Below are 12,757 nucleotides of genomic sequence, written 5' to 3'. Positions count from 1 at the left end.
ATAGGATTTGGTTCTATCCATGGTTTCAGATATACAGTGGAGGCCTTGGAACATATCCATATAGATAAGAGAGGAGGCTACTGTACCAGCACTCAAATATTTCTACAAAAATGATGACATTTAGACCATGCTGAATGATCAAATGTGAAGGATACAGTGACCTCTTGGAATTTTGTTGGAAAAATTCTACCAAAAAACGCCCAAATCCAAATAGTACTTTGGCTCATATTTTTTACTTATTACTCCTCTTTTGTTTGATTACAAGTGGAAAAGGTTAAGTTAATAATACTTTTTGCCTCATGGCATACCGTTACTATTATTCTATTAGGCCCTTCTCTTGTTCTGTCTGTTATCTATCTACTTATCATCATCAACAATGTCACCTATCTATTCATCTCTCATCTATCTCATCTATTCTGTTTTTACCCTATTTCCTAATTCTGTTCAGCAACCTCCCATATGAACTCTAACATATTTATTGTGTATCCAAGTGATGTCATCCTTTGACCCTTGGCTGTTGACTTTTAGACTCCACATTTGAGGGACCTGAATATCACAAAAACAAATTTATTTAAGAGCACCAGGAGCCTCTATCACTTGAAATCCAGTGTTCAGAGATATAACAACATAGCTTGTATCTCTCAACATTCATACTCCTGATTAACACCTCTTACTACTCCAGGGAGAACATCTGTGTCTTTTGTCTGTATCCTTTGTGGGCCAATACACAGAAAGTTTGTGCATTGTGCTGTTGCCACCATCAGAATAGACAATGTCTACAGTGCAGGAAGGGTTTGAGCAGGGCAAACACTTAGGTAAGAGAAAAGACAAATTACTTTTTCAAATCCTTGCTCTTAGTATGAATGTCACAGATTATGGCTAAATTAAATATCTTTTTAAGCATTCAATATTTTCTTGAATTCTCTTTGGGTACATTTCTTTCTTCTTTTTGTGTTCAAGTTGTGTGGTTCAAGAAGGATTTGTAAATTAGGGGGTTATTTGCAACAGTAATACCTGGCAGCTAAGGAATAGTCTGTAATTCAATAATTACTAGCCAAACATTGTTATACTATAGCAGAACTCCTAGCTATGTGCATCGTAATAATGAAGTTCAATCTCATCGCTGATATTTTGTCTTTTACATATATATATATTTGTAAAGATATCTTCACATATGCTTTAAAATTATATCATTAGGAAGGTATAATTGTTAAATATATGCAGACCTTATTTGCATTCTTATTCCAGGCCTTGCAAAATTTATATGTGGACTTGATCCATTTATTTGTTTGTTTTGCTAAATTGTCTAGTTATCTATGTGCATTTTTAAAGAGAGATTATAGAAGAGCTATTCTTTTGTAGATTCATCTCATTATTCCCCCCTTTTTTTGAACTTGGCTTCTTGATGTAAGATCTATCCATGTAACTGTGTAAATAGCATAGTCTTTCCAAATATTGTGTAATATTCTTTACTGTGCATCTGTCACATTGTACTTATCAGTTCTCCAGAAAGAAGGCTGTGAAATTGTCTTTGACTCACTTTTATGATAGTGCTGTGATGAGCAGCCTTGAATATGTTTCCCACAGACTTATGGGATTATATTTCTTTCCAGAAAGACTGCACCAGTTGGCACTCCTGTCAGTAGGGCATGGGGTTCCTCTGTCTGTATATTTCTGCCAATACTTGTATTACCTGCTTGCTTACTAATTTTTGACAATATAGCATATAAAGTGAAATTCTCTGTTGCTTAAATTTGAATTTCTCTAATTGCTGATAAGTTTGGTTTCTTCTGTGAGTTGCCTGTTCATAACATACACCTGTCTTCTTTTTTTTTTTTATAGTTTATCTATTTTACATATTAGATTCTAGTAAATAGCACATATTTATTTCAATCTACCACTCATTTGCTTATTTTATTGACATTGTTATTTGTTGGAAAGACAGCTTTACTTTTGGTCTAATCAAGCAAGTCAAATTTAACCTTATGGTTTGTACTACTGGGATTTTATATAAGTTATTTCTCTTTTTCATGAAGATACTCTCCTACATCAGCCTCTCTAAAGCATATCATTTTAGCATTCCCTCTTGGGTCTGTAATCCTCTGTGACCCCATGATGCTTATCATGTTAGATCTTCAATCCATACAGTTTTCACCTTTCCACTGGCATCCACTGCAACAGTAATTACTGTCCCCATTGATTTATGATGTCTTATTAATTATACTAAATTCCCATGTATACAATAATCTATTTTGGAGTAGTTTATTCTGGTACATTGTTTCATTTTCTCTTCTTGCATTATAGTATCATAATAATAGATTTTAATATCTGGCAAGGAGGTCCTCCCCTTTGCTCTTTCATTCAAAGTTGCTTTAGTTATTTGTGGCCATTTATTCTTTCATATCAATGTTATAATTACTTCACTGAGTTTCTTGAGTTGAAAAATTCACTAAAATTGAGAAGTTATATTATATATTAAGAAATTATATATTTTCTCTCTTTCTAGGATCCTATTTTCAAGATGTTGGCATTTCTACTTCTGTTCTCCATACCTATTAGTTTTTCTTCAATATTTTTATTTATTTATTTTTAAAAGATTTTATTTTTAAGTAATTTCTATACCCAACGTGAGGCTTGAACTCACACCCTGAGATCAAGAGTTGCATGCTCCATTGAATGAGCCACCCAGGCACCCCTTCTTCTATATTTTTGTCCTTTCACACTTTCTGACAGTTTCTGGGAGAAGTTCCTTCACTTTATCTTCCATTTTATTGACTTATTCATTAATAGTATCTGCTTATTTATCCAGCTTATTGTGTTTTAGTTCAATTATGATATTTCTTCAACTTCTATGACTTCTTTTCCTTTTTTGTATCACTACTATACTCTTGTGTGTCTTTAGGACAATTATTATGCTTACTTTCAATTCTTCTCCAAGTGGTAGATTCTTTTCATTTTGATTTGTTTCTTTTATACTGGTAATATTGCTTACAAGATTAGTTGCTTAGACAGTTCCTAGTATTTCTATGGAGATGCCAGCTTCTTGTCTGGAAACATGTATTTGGAAGACCTTTAGACCTTAGGCAGGCAGTTCCAAATGAATAAATCATTTCAGTGAAGGTAAGTGGTATGTGAACAATAAATCAGGCCAGTGTGATGGAATGGACGTGGGAATATTAGGTATGGTAGCATTGACTGGTTGGTAAGGGACAGTCTTTCTGAGGTTATAGCTGAGCTAGGAGTGGACTGGGAAAGAACAGCAATGAGCAGGTTTGGGACATGAGGATTCCAGGTAGACCCATATGTAGACACTTTGAGGACAAATAAACTTGGTGCAAACTTAAGAGTAGATGAGAGACCAAAATCATTGGAGCAAAACGGCATTGTGATGGAGTCATTTTGGATGAAAACAGAGAGCTCTCTTGGGCCTAGATTATACAGGGCAATGCAGGCTATGCATCAGGAGTTTGTGTTTTATTCCGAATGAGATGAGAAGCTTCCTTAGGTTCTATATAAGGAATGAAATTTGCTCCTCCATCTAACATTTTATTATGATAATTTTAACATACAACAAAGTTGAAAGAATTTTACATCCAATACTTGTATGTCCTTAGATTCTACTATTCACATTTTTCCAAACTTGTTTTATCACATACCCAGTAGTGCAATTGCTGGGTCATAGGGTGCTCTATTTTCAACTTTTTGAGGAATCACCGTACTGTTTTCCAGAGTGGCTCACCAGTTTGCATTCCCACCAATGGTATAAGAGAGTTCCCCTTTTTCTGCATTCTTGCCAATATCTATTGTTTCCTGAGTTATTAATTTTAGCCATTCTGACCAGTATGAGGTGGTATCTCATTGTGGTTTTGATTTGTGCTTCCCTAATGATGAGAGATGTTGAATAATTTTTCATGTGTCTGCTAGTGATTTGCATGTCTTCTTTGGAGAGATGTCTGTTCATGTCTTATGCTTATTTCTTGACTAGATTTTTTGTTTTTTTTTTGGTGTTGAGTTTTATAAGTTCTTTATAGATTTTGGATACTAAGCCCTTTATCTGATATGTCATTTGCAGATATTTTCCTATTTCATAGGTTTTTAGTTTTGTTGATTATTTTCTTAGCTGTGCAAAAGCTTCCTATCCTTATCAAATCCCAATAGTTCATTTTTGCAAATTGCTGACTTTTGACAAATACTTCCACCTCCAGCTTGAACTCCTATCAAAATACAATTAGCATCACACCAAAAACCTTGTGCTCTTTTCCAGTTAATGTTATTACTCTCTGCTCCAGAGGCAGCTACTGTGCTCATTTTTCTCACACTATAGATTAATGAAGCCTATTGTAGTACTTTCTAAATTTTTTTTTATTATTTATTTATGATAGTCACAGAGAGAGAGAGAGAGAGAGAGGCAGAGACACAGGCAGAGGGAGAAGCAGGCTCCATGCACCGGGAGCCCGATGTGGGATTCGATCCCGGGTCTCCAGGATCGCGCCCTGGGCCAAAGGCAGGCGCCGAACCGCTGCGCCACCCAGGGATCCCTGTAGTACTTTCTATAAATATATTTGTACAGTATGTGCTCTTTTGTGTAAGATGTCTTTCATTCAACATGTTTTCTTTGAAATTCATTCATGTTTTTGCATGTATCAGTAACCTGTTTCTTTTTATTATGGAATAGTATTCCATTATAAAAATATTCCAGTTTATTTATTTAATTGGTGGACATTTAGGGGTGTCTGTGGTGCTTGGAAATTATGAATAAAGCTGTGATGAGAATTCTTTTTTTTAAAATATTTTATTTATTTATTTATGAGAGATACACAGAGAGAGGCAGAGACAGAAGCAGGCTCCCTAAGTGGAGCCTGATGCAGGACTCAGTCCTAGGAACCTGGGATCATGACCTGAACCAAAGGCAGATGCTCAACCACTGAGCCACCCAGGGGCATCTGTGATAAGAATTCTTGTACAAATCTTTCTATAAACATGTACTTTCATTTCTCTTGGGCAAATACCTGGGAGTGCTCATAGGTCATAGAATAGGTCTGTTTCATTTTACAAGAAACTAGATGACCCTTTTTGAATTGCTCATGCCATTCTCATTGAGTTTTAAAAACCATTTTGATTGCAGTGTGGAGAGGTTTGAAAGGGGTTAGGAATAGAAGCTGGGAAGCCAGCATTTTGTCCTAGCCTGTAGCCAGAATGTATGTGTATGTTTCACCCAGAATTTTTGTAAACTATTTGTATGATTTTTAATTGCTAGCAAAGCTGATAATTTACCTCAGAATGTGATAACTAACCACTGGAGCAGTTTCAACTGTGTACTTTGTAGATATGGAAAGAATTTAAAACACTTGTACTTACTGGAAAGAGCTCTTCATTTTAGAGAAGGCAATACTTGTAAATCATGCAGGGAAAATATTTGAGGGAGCCTGTGTGGTGTTGTCCATGTGAGTGATGAGGTGTCAAATAAAGATAATTTGTTTAGTTGCTGTTGTTTTCTTTTTTATCACAAGGCATATATATATTATTGTAAGATAAAATACAGATCAGAAAAACACACAAAAGAATTGTGTGGCTTCAAATTATTATAAGCTGGACACTCTTTTAACTACCACTCAGATCAAAATGTAAAACTTTGCCAACCATTCCAGAAGCCTTCCAGGTGATCTGTTCTAATTACACCTATCCCTCTCCAAAGATGAACACTATCTTGGCTTTTATGGTAATCACTTCCTTCTTTAGAATTTTATATCATGTGGGTATGCTTTTTCCGATAATATAGTTGATTTTGCCTGTCTTAAAAAAATTAGTACGACTTTTATGTTTCTTTCATTTCTTTTATGTTTTCATTTCATTCTTTTATGTTTCATTCATTTTATGTTTCATTCATTCTATAGGCTTATCCTCCATCACATTCTTTGCCTCAGTTTATCTGTTGAAGAACGTAGGCCATTTAACATAAAGTGTCTTACACCTTGGACTTTTCTTATTGCATCCCGATGGTGAAGTTCAGCATTCTCTTTTATCTTTTGTGTTTCCTAGACATTGGCAGATGGGTTCAGGAGCTTGATCAGACTCAGATTTTATTCCATTGACCCATATGTCTGGCTCCTTTACTTTATCTGATGTTAGCAGACATTAACACTTATTGCCTCAAATTATTCATTCACTGAGAATTGTAAAAGGGTAATACTCTAATTCTATCATGGTTTTCCATTATTTTCTAAAATACTTTTATGAAGAGATGCTTCCTTCATTTACTGGGTTAGTTCTACTAGTGCAATGTATATAGAAAAGGCAGGTTAGATTTTTGATTAATGCCCTCTTTTTAAGTAAAGAATTGGAATTGGTTCCATATCACCCTCTGAAAGTGAATAATTAATTTTATGTATGTATGGGGGAGGGGGTTTGAAAAAGGTTTTTAAAAAATTCTCTTACCTACAATGCTAGCAATTGTGCTAGCATTAAAAAAAATGGCTGTTTTGGCAAGGTATACATCATGAGTGTGTGTGTGTCACAGGAGAAACAAACTAGCACAATAAAAACATTGATGAATAATGGTATTTGGCTAATATAACTATTGCTCTTCACTTTCCACATAATAATTTTTCTGTAAAGCAAGGGAAATTACTACTGTTTGTCTGCCCTATGACATAATACATTGTATTAAATCACTATCCTTATGGAAGTTTCTGTCCTTGTGCTTATATAAGAAATTTTACTTCATAAATTACTTGGCAATAAAATATTGCAGGAGAAAAGAAAGTTAGAAATCATAGAGTTACTTCATTGAGTTAATATGTGAGGATCAAAGTTGACAATATTCTATTAATCTCACTTTATTTCTTTTTTAAAAAATATTTTATTTATTTAAAGATTTTATTTATTTATTCATGAGAGAGAGAGAGAGAGAGAGAGAGAGAGAGAGAGAGAGGCAGAGACACAGGCAGAGGGAGAAGCAGGCTCCATGCAGGGAGCCCGACGTGGGACTCAATTTCAGGTCCCCATGATCACACCCGGGGCTGAAGGCGGCGCTAAGCCGCTAAGCCACCGGGGCTGCCCCTATTTATTTATTTATGAGAGACACAGAGAGGACAGAGACAGAGAGGACAGAGACACAGAGACAGAGACACTCCCACTATGTGGTACCTGAGGAGATACAAAGGTGGATAAAACATGCCCCCATTGTCTAGGAATATACATCCAAAAACAGTGCTACCCAAAGTGTGGGTCATGGACCAGTGTCAGTCCACATACTGTTTCTTATCCAGTCTATTGTGAAATAAGTACAGTGACTGAGAGTAATTTTTAAGAAATATATAACAGGGAGCCTGCTTCGGGACTCAGTCCCAGGATCCTGGGATCACACCCTGAGCTGAAGTCATACTCTCAACCAATGAGCTACCCAGGCACCCCTCAATTTATTTCTTTCATTCAGGAAATAGAATAACTTCATCTCCAAAAAATGAAAAAGAAGAGATGTACTTCCATGAAAGGCTGTCCTAGTGGCCAGACATTTTGGGGCATGGGATCATAGCCATAATCTGGGTCCATAGTTGTGGATCCCATTCAGGGTATCCTATTCTGGGTAACTCCTGTGCACCAGCACTTCCCTTGCCTCACTTCTTTTTTTATTTTTTCCCTGCCTCACTTCTTTAAAGACGAGCAACCATAAGAAAGTTTTGTTCACTCTCCAGTGGTGAAAAGCAGATAAAGTTAGCATGGCATACTTTTTCAAGCCCTAGATAGAATTGGGAACATTCCTAAGACTAAAAATCTTGTCCTCAAGAATTTTTCAGTTAACATCTTCTCCTTAGGTGGGGTTTGTAGAGACTTAAAATCATTGTTCTATATGTTCTATGCAATAATAAAGGGGTATAGGTATCCACCACTTTCCAAAAGTTTGCATTACCCCACTTTGTTTTTTAAAAAATTTATTTATTTATTTGAGAGAGGATGTGAGTGTGTGCATATGGGGTGGGGTGGGGAGTGAGCAGAGGGAGAAGAAGGAAGGTAATCCTTAAGCAGACTCCCCGCTTAATGTGGAGCCCCATTTGAGGCTTGATCTCACAACCCTGTGATCAAGACCTGAGCCCAAATCAAGAATTGGTTGCTTAACTGACTGAGCCACCCAAGCAACCCATACTCTGTTTTGCTTTTATGAGAGACCTACATTAGTCTCTGTTTTCACTAAAAGAAATCCAAAGAGGATTTTCATTTTTAGGAAAAACACCATTACTGTAATAGTGTAGATCTTCCATAAAAATGAAATAGACTAACATGAATTTTTGGAAATTTTGGAAATTGAATTATACTCTTCATTTTAGGCCACTTGGGCTTACAAACATTTTCACAGGAACATCCTGTTTTCAGATAGCAGGGGAAAACTGTATTTTGAAATCTGCTGTGGTGCCCTAGCCCAGTCACAGATTCCATTTCTCAGACACTTCTCATTCTCTTGGTTGTAAAGACTTCTAGCAGCCACTTCCATAATTGCTAGCATTTCAAATTCTGCACCCCTGCCCCCCTTAAAAAAAGCTAGGATTATTCTCAGTAACATTAGGAATCACTTTCTGTAAATAATCTATGAATTCTGTATGCAAGTTTGATGCAAAGTTCTTTGTCATTTTAGAGCTGAAATGGTTCTGTCTCTATTTTAGGCTTTGTTTGGATTATGTAACTGAACTCCTAAAGATGTCACCCTACTTAATGAAGTTAAGGTATAAACCTATGAAGTGAGAAAAAAATAACTACCATTTAATGTAGAAGAATAATTAGTGCTGCCATTATGAACCATGACTCTGTAGGTACTAATTCTTGTTGAGCTGATTTTAGCCAATATCTATTGCCTGAGTTTTGAATCTAAGTCTTTTCATCGGTTGTTTGAATTATTTATCACTGAAGCTGCTATCTATAAGTAGATTGATTAATCTAATTTAACTAGCAATCCATCTATCCTACCTGGGCCCACTCTGTGCTACCTGAGGAGATACAAAGGTGGATAAAACATGCCCGCATCATCTAAGAATATATATCCTAAAGCAGTGCTACCCAAAGTATGGGTCATGGACCAGTGCCATTCCACATACTGTTTCTTATCCAGTCTATTGTGAAATAAGTACAGTGATTGAGAGTAGTGTTTAAGAAATATATAGCAATTTAACAGAATAATTTATGTTGATTTTATTCTACTAGTAATTTATTCTTATTATATTTTTAAAAAGTCTGAGACAGACTGAAAACAAAAGAAAAAGTTTTATCCTGGTTTGAGAGTCACCTGTTAAAATACGTCAGACACATAAATAACTACAAGTAATCAAAAGATAATCAAGAACTATAAATAACTGATGACTAGGTTTCCTGTCATCAAATTAATCTCTGATTTAAATATTTTCTTAATATCATAAGTAGTTTATTTTTCTCTTTTATTATTTTTAATTGGGAATTGATTCATATACAGTAAAATCAACCCTTTTAAAATATACAATCCAATAGTTTTTGGTATATTCACAAGACTGTGCACTCCACACCCCTACCTAATTCCAGAACAGTTTCATCACCCTAAAAAGAATCCCCAAACCCGTAAACAGTCACTCCTCATTTCCCCATCTTCTTAAGCCTTGGCAAACACTAATCTACTTTCTGTATGTATAGATTTGCGTATTCTGGGCATTTCCTATAAAAAGCATCCTATAAAAATGACCTTTGGTGTCTGGCTTCTTTCACCTAGTGTAATACTTTCAAGGTTCATCCATGTTTTGACAGATATCACTAATTCATTCCTCTTTATGGCTGAATAATATTCTAATGTATTGACACATCACATATTGCTTATCCACTATTTTCTGGATGGTATTTTTAAAACACAATTTTTTTATTATCTATTATTTTTAAATTTTATTTATTTATTCATGAGAGATACAGAGAAAGAGGCAGAGACATAGGTAGAGGGAGAAGCAGGCTCCCTGAGGGAAGCCTGATGTGGGACTCGATCCCAGGACCCTGGCCAGGATCCCGACCCAAGCTAAAGGCAGATGCTCAACCACCGAGCCACCCAGGTGCCCCCAAACACAAATGTTTTTAATTTTGAAATTCAAATTTATTTATATTTCCTGTCATTACTTGTGCTTCAGTTGTCAAATCTAAAAAACTATTGTCTAATCCATTGTCACAAAGATTTGCACCTAGGTTTTTCTAAATGTTTTATAATTTATCTTTAACGTTTTGGTCTTTGATCCATTTAGAGTTAATTTTTATATATTGGTATGAGTTAGGGGTCTAACACCATTCCCTTGCATGTGGCTAACCAGTTGTTACAATATCATTTGTTGAACAGCCTATTCATTTCTAATTGAATTGTCATAGTACCTTTGTAGAAAATCAATTTCCACGTGTGTAAGTTTATTTTTGGACTTTTAACTTATTCCATTGATCTTTATGTTTATCTTTATACAGGTTTTATTACTGTAGCCTTGTAGTAAGCTCTTGTAGTAAGGTTTGAAGTTGGAAAGTGAAATATGCAAACTTGTTCTTCATTTTCATGACCATTTGGCTAGTCTATGTTTCTTGCATTCCATGTGAATTATGGGATCAGCTTGTAAATTAAAAAAAAAAAAAAGCCAACTGGGATTTTGGTAGAGCTTCAATGAATCTATAGATCATTTTGGAGAGTATTGTCATTTTAACAATATTAAATTTTATGACCAGTAGAAATGAGGTGTCTTTCCATTTACTTAGTTCTTTAATTTATTTCAATGTTTTTTTGTTGTTTTTAGTGCACAAGTCTTGTATCTCTTTTAATTTATTTCTAAGCATTTTATTCATTTTGATGCTATTTTAAATGAAATGGTTTTCTTAGGGGCATCTGGCTGTCAGAGTCTTGTATTTAAGCCCCACATTGGATATAGAAATTAAATAAATAAAAGTTGAGAAAAAAAGAAATGGTTTTCTTAATTTTATTTTAAGATTGTTCATTGCTACTGTATAGGAAAGCAATTGAGTTTTGTATATTGATCTTGTATCCTGTAACCTTGTTGAAATCATTTATTTATTCTAATATTTGTGTATGTGTATTTCCTAGGGTTTTCTATATATAAGAATGTATCATTTGTGAATGGTTTTACTTCTTCCTTTCCAATCTGGACATTTTAAATTCTTTTTCATGATTAATTGCATTAGCTAGAAATTCCAATGGAATATTGAATAGAACTGATGTGAACAGACACCCTCATCTTGTTACTAATCTTAGTGGTGACCCTTCTGTTTCAATCAGAGATATATAAGATGTGAGCTTTATCTCCACTGTGTTTTCAGCCCTCTCCTTCCTGTGAGGGTTCACTTTATCATTTTTTAGGCTATTCAAAATCACACTTTAAGATTCTAAAGGGTAATCCTTCATTTTATGTAAAGTATAAATAAATCTAGACTAGGATATTACAAATTATAATATGTACAATAATCTTTTAAAAATCCAGAAGATAATGTATAGAATGTTAGATTAAAGAGCTAGTTCTTTTATAATTTGTCATTCACTCTAAATTTTATTATTGTTACTATAATGAACTACTGTGAGCTAAATAAATTTCAGGACATATTTTAGAGGTGAACTGGGAGGGAGGGAAATGATAGTTCTTGGTTGTTCAAGACTTGCTTATTGAGCAAGTAGAATTTAGAATCATAGGATTTCAAGGTTGGAATTACAAGTCCACAAAGTTCAACCATTATCCAATGTTTGAATTCCCTTTACACTTAGTTTTTCTAAGTATGTATGTAACCTGTGATTCAAACCCTCTGGTGAGAAGAAATTCTATCATAGAATGCCACCCATTCCACCTTGAGCACTTTAGAACATTTGTTGTTTCAATGATCTAAACTTTTTTCTCATTAAAACTTTCTGCAGAGAGTGGTAAAGCAAGCTAAATAAGATTATTATTATCAGTAGTAGTACAGTTAGCTAGAAGTTAAAATGAATCGCTCCCATATAATTTAAGAATAATAAATATTAATTCCTTTTAACTTAGAAAATGAAATTTGATGGAAAGTCAAATATAAAAAATAAACTGAATAGTATTTCTTTAAATTTATAGTCAATTTTTCAACTACTTAGGTCATAGTGATCATCATGTGTATAATAGGAGAAATTTATCAGTTAAGCATTCTTATTGAGGACTTCTGTTGTAGGTGCTGTGGATGGTGGAGAAAATCTCGAGATTCTGCCTTTTAATGGGCTTATAATTTCTTTGAACAGGTAAGATAAAAATAGAAAAAATATCTGAAATATGAGGACAATGATAGTATGTCCAATGAATGGTTAAAAGTGATAAAATATAGGGCTTCCCAGGAAGGTGAGGTACTGAGTGATCAGTGGAATGCACTGTAGAGTTTGGAGGGTCTGGGGATTGTTGGAGGACAGGACTTATCTATGGAGGATATCGGGCAGGGGATTGAGCTGTGCCTCCAAAGATGGTGTGATTCAGAACACTGACGATGAGGATGTGGATGAAGATGAGGAGGCCATTTCAGGCTGAAGAGTGTGAGCACAGCCACAGAGACAAGACAGGAGAAGAATGCTTGCAGGGATGTATAAGAGTTTTGGGGTGGTGGTGGTGGTGGGAAGTGTTGACAAGGTGAAATAGGGGCAGATGGTAGAGGGCCAGGGTAAGGAATTCAGGTTTTTGTCCTGCAAATGTTCGAGAATTAAAAATGAGTTTAGATAGGGTCATGCTGTGTTTCTGAAACTCTAAAAACCCAGAAGAAAAAC

The 12,757-nt window shown here is 34.9% G+C and overlaps 1 protein-coding gene across 18 annotated transcripts in view; it reads left to right on the top strand.

Annotated features, from left to right (window-relative positions):
• The window catches only part of LOC121492782 (collagen alpha-2(I) chain-like), a 105,247-nt gene that overhangs the window by 84,769 nt on the left and 7,721 nt on the right, over positions 1-12,757 (top strand). For all 18 annotated transcript variants that reach the window (XR_005988292.1, XR_005988288.1, XR_005988285.1 and 15 more), the window contains one exon: positions 12,178-12,244. The gene's annotated coding sequence lies outside the window, so the exon portion shown is untranslated. The remainder of the gene's footprint in view (positions 1-12,177; positions 12,245-12,757) is intronic.

The sequence above is a fragment of the Vulpes lagopus genome, chromosome 6 (assembly GCF_018345385.1).
Source record: "Vulpes lagopus strain Blue_001 chromosome 6, ASM1834538v1, whole genome shotgun sequence".
Taxonomy (NCBI): domain Eukaryota; kingdom Metazoa; phylum Chordata; class Mammalia; order Carnivora; family Canidae; genus Vulpes; species Vulpes lagopus.
Note: the sequence above shows the minus strand (reverse complement) of the source record. Positions and strands in the feature narration are given on the sequence as shown.